Genomic DNA, 4,685 nt, shown 5'->3' on the forward strand with positions numbered 1-4,685 from the left:
GGGGCCAGGTTTTGTCAACATGCCACAGAGCCTTTCGGTTCTGTTGCTCTGTGGCCTTGAAGGACACCTGCTGTCTTTCTTTCTTTTTTTTTTTTAATTTTGTTTTGGCTGTGCTGGGTCTTTGTTGCTACGCACGGGTTTCTCTAGCTGTGGGGTGTGGGCTTCTCCTGTTGCATGGCACAGGGTCTAGGGCACACAGGCTTCAGTACTTGTGGCTCACCGTTTACCTGCTCTGTGGCATGTGGGATCTTAGTTCCTGAACTGGGGATCGAACCTCTGTTCTCTGCATTGCAAGGCAGATTCTTAACCACTGGACAACCAGGGGAGCCCCAGAGGGCATCTGTTCTTGATGACTGTAGTGGCTTGAATATGTCCTCCCAGAACTTCAGCACGTGACCTCGTTTGGGAAGAGGGTCTTTGCAGAGGTAAGGATGAGGGGGCTCTTGTAGTCCATACGTTGTAAAGAAAAGGGGAGGACACACGGAGACACAGACGGAAGTTGGAGGCCGACATTAGACTGATGCAATACACACCAAAAAACCCAAGGATTGCCCGCAAACCCCAGAAGGCATGAATAGGCCAGGAAAGATTCTCCCCTAAAGCCTTTGAAAGAATCAGATGCCTTGATTTTCAGATCTCCAACTTCCAGAACTGTGAAAGAGTACAGTTCTGTTGTTTGAAGCCACTGGTTGCTGGTCCTTGGATATGGCAGCCTCAGGAAACCAGTAACAATCCTGTAGCTACAAGATGAAGGAAGAACACCTAGGCTTATAGGATTGTGACAATACTAGTTAGTATCAGTGAATCAAGGCACTCACCCCCACTAGTAGTACAAAATCTGTCACAATCTGTCACCAAGTACACATGACTGCGGTCTTAGAGGCTTTGCTTGTAGACACTGAGACTTGAAAATTTCATCCCAGAGTGAGAAGTTATAGTAGCCTGGCCTGGGATGGGGGGATGGGGGTTGTAGGGACAGGGGGAGTCGGGGTAGAAGGTGGATACAGAATAGATTTCAGCTGAAGCCAGCAGCGTTTGGTGGTATGGGGGGGCAGGTGGAATAAAGATGGGAGTCAAAAGTGTCCAGAATTCCTGGGGTCCAGGGATTGTATACTCACTGAGACCCCCTAACTGCAAAAGGAATTTCCTTTTTGAAAGCCCTGGTTTTCTAAGACTTGGGGGTTTAGCCAGCAGCACCTTCAAAGGGACCTCAAGCTCTCCTTGGCCTGGGGGCTTGATCTTTGGAACTGTCCCCAGCCTTCTTTCATACTAGATGAAACCCTTGCTTTGTTCTTTTTTTTTTTTTTAAGATGTTTTTTGATGTGGACCGTTTATTTTTAGAAAAAAATTTTTAGATTTTTTAAAAAATCCTATTTTTTTAAAGCCAGTCTTGCTGAGTTTTTTATTTATCTATTCGACTGCTGTGACATGCAGGTGTGGCATGTGGGATCTAGTTCCCTGACCAGGGATTGAACCTGGCCCCCCTGCATTGGGAGCGTGAAGTCTTAACCACTGGGCAGCTAGGGAAGCTCCCATAAAAAAACTGTTAAAAAATAATTTTATTCTTAATTTTTTGGCTGTGCTGGGTCTTCATTGCTGCACACAGGCTTTCTCTCGTTGCGGGGCTACTTTCTCACTGTGACGTGCGGGGCTTCTCATTGCAATGGCTTCTCTTGTTGCGGAGCATAGCCTGTAGGGTGCGTGCACTTCAGTAGTTGTGGTATGTGGGTTCAGTAATTGTGGTGCACTGGCTTTGTTACTCTGGGGGATGTGGAATCTTCCTGGACCAGGGATCAAACCTGTGTCCCCTGCTTTGGCAGATAGATTCTTAACCGCTGGACCACCAGGGAAGTCCTGATGTGGACCATTTTTAAAGTCTTTACTGAATTTGATACAATATTGTTTGGTTTTTCAGCCATGAGGCATATGGAATCTTAGCTCCCCAGCCAGGGATCCAACAAGCACCCTTTGCATTGGAAGATGAAGTCTTAACCACTGAACCCCCAGGGAAGTCCCTCCTCTGTACCTCCTCGCTGAGTTCAAGTCTAGCGTCACTGGCTAACTCCATCTCTAGGACCTTCTCATCCACATCCTGTCATGGTCCCCACTGCAGACTTTTGATGGTATTTTGCAGCCCATCTGGAGTCCTTGCCCCACCTCCATCAAGCTGAAAGCCATTCATAGTCAAAAATAATTTCTGCTGAGTGCAGTTAAGCATGTAGAATCTGGAGTTCCTCAGCACACCTGGATTCCAGTCTCCGGACTGTCCCATATTAGTCTTTGGGAAATTCACACCCTCATCAGTTTAAGTTCAATGTTTCCATCTACAAAATGGGCTGTGAAATATGACAAACTAGTGACAATAAGGTACAAGAAACAGACTCACCTATAGAACAAACTAGTAGTTACCAGTGTGTGTGGGCAGGTGGGCAATATAGGGATGGGGGAGGGGAAGGTTCAAACTGTCAGGTGTAAAATGGGCTCAGAGATGTACACCACGGGGAATAGAGACAATATTTTTTTAATAACTAGGGACTTCCCTGGTGGTCCAGTGGTTAAGAATCCGCCTTCCAATGCAGGGGACGTGGGTTCGATCCCTGGTCAGGGAACTAAGATGCCACATGCCGGGGGATAACTAAACTGGTGCATTGCAGCTGCTGAGCCTGAACACACTTTGGAGCCCAAGCTCAGCAACAAGAGAAGCCCCCAGCATGACACAGCTGGAGAAAGGCCAAGTGCCACACCAAAGACCCAGCACAGCCAAAATTTAAAAAAAAAATACTACTATTAAAAAATAAACAGGGGCTTCCCTGGTGGCTCAGTGGTAAAGAGTCTGCCCGTCAATGCAGGGTACACAGGTTCAATCCCTTATCCAGGAAGATGCCACAGGCTGCAGAGCAACTAAGCCCGCGCGCCTCAACTACTGAGCCTGCACTTTTGAGCTGCGGAGCCGCAAATGCTGAAGCCCTTGAGCTGCAGAGCCCTTGTTCCACAACAAGAGAAGCCACTGCAATGAGAAGCTTATATGCTGCAACTAGAGCGTGGTCCCTGCTTGCGGCAACTAGAGAAAGGCCTTGCACAGCAACGAAGACCCAGCACAGCCAAAAACAAATAAATCTTAAAAAACAAAAGACACACGTTAAGGGGCTTACTGGTGGTCCAGTGGTAACACTTGTCCTTACAATGCCAGAGACATGTTCAGGCCCTGGTCTGGGAGGATCGCTCATGCTGAGGAGCAACTAAGCCTGTGCGCCCCAACTTCGGAGCCCACTGCTGCAAATACTGAAGCCCATGTGCCCAGAGCCTGTGCTACAGAATAAAAGAAGTCACCACCCTGAGCCCACGTATTTCAACTATAGAGTAACCCCACTCAGCTCAACTACAGAAAGCCATCGCATAGAAACAAAGACTGACCATAGCCAGATAAATAAATAAATCTTAAAAAAAAAACACTTAAAAATATTTTGCAATTGCAAATATTGCAGTTGCCAATGGAAAGTAATCTTTAAAAATGTATGAAAATAAAAATTAAAAAAATAAAATAAAATGGGCTGTGATAACGTTTTAAAGAGAGATGTATGCAAGGCCCTTAGCACGCTGTAAGCACCATGGGCTTACAGCAAAGGCTCAGTAAAGGCTAACTTTTAACTTTGCTATTTCCCCTCCAGGAAATGCTGATTAGAAAGGTAGCAAAAGGCCCCTAGACAACAATTCACAAAGTTCAGGTGGCTGATCAACACAGAGAGACGAGGTCAGCTTCTCCTGGCAATAAAATGCACATCCTCTCTCTTTCACGGCCAAGGTGAAGATCACAGATTTAAGTGTTAAAAAAAAAAAGAAAAAGCCGTGGGAGTGGAATGGAGCAGGGCGCTATGGTCCTTCCACCCCACAATCTCTGCCCTCATTTGTAGAAAAACTTTAGCCAAAGAGTAAGTTTAACCAGACAAGTGAGAAAATGTAGAAACAAAGGAAAACAGTTCAACAAGACTAAATAATAATAGTTTAGTCATTAAGCATGGTGAAGGGCCTTTAGGTCCTCCTTGAGGGCTGTAGATAATAATCTGAACCATAAACTGTGACCTGTCTTGTAGATATTGAAACTCCCACCAGGTGGAAGAATTTAAGTACATGATGAGCAGACTGGAGCCCTGACATAAGCTGCTACAATTCCAGGAACTGGTCTCAAGGAAATGGGAACAAACTAACTCTGGAACTGAAGATTAACTGTACTTAAAGCAATCAAGAAGATATTGGTCAAACCACCAATGACCAATTTCAAGATGACTATTGAAGCTGTTTCTGCAGGTAGCCCCCTCCATCCATGTATAAAAGCTCTTGCCCACTGATTTTGGCCAGGTTAGTAGGGTAGGGCGGAGAAGGCGATGGCACCCCACTCCAGTACTCTTGCCATGGATGGAGGAGCCTGGTGGGTTGCAGTCCATGGGGTCGATAGGAGTTGGACACGACTGAGAGACTTCACTTTCACTTTTCACTTTCATGCATTGGAGAAGGAAATGGTAACCCACTCCACAGTTCTTGCCTGCAGAATCCCAGGGACGGGGGAGCCTGGTGGGCTGCCATCTATGGGGTCGCACAGAGTCGAATACAACTGAAGTGACTTAGCAGCAGCAGCAGCAGCAGCAGGGTAGCGGGGAGTTGGCTTTTGGACAGGAGTCCACCTTATC

The sequence above is a fragment of the Bison bison genome, unplaced genomic scaffold (genome assembly GCF_000754665.1).
Source record: "Bison bison bison isolate TAMUID 2011002044 unplaced genomic scaffold, Bison_UMD1.0 scf7180017864492, whole genome shotgun sequence".
NCBI classification, from domain to species: Eukaryota; Metazoa; Chordata; class Mammalia; order Artiodactyla; family Bovidae; genus Bison; species Bison bison.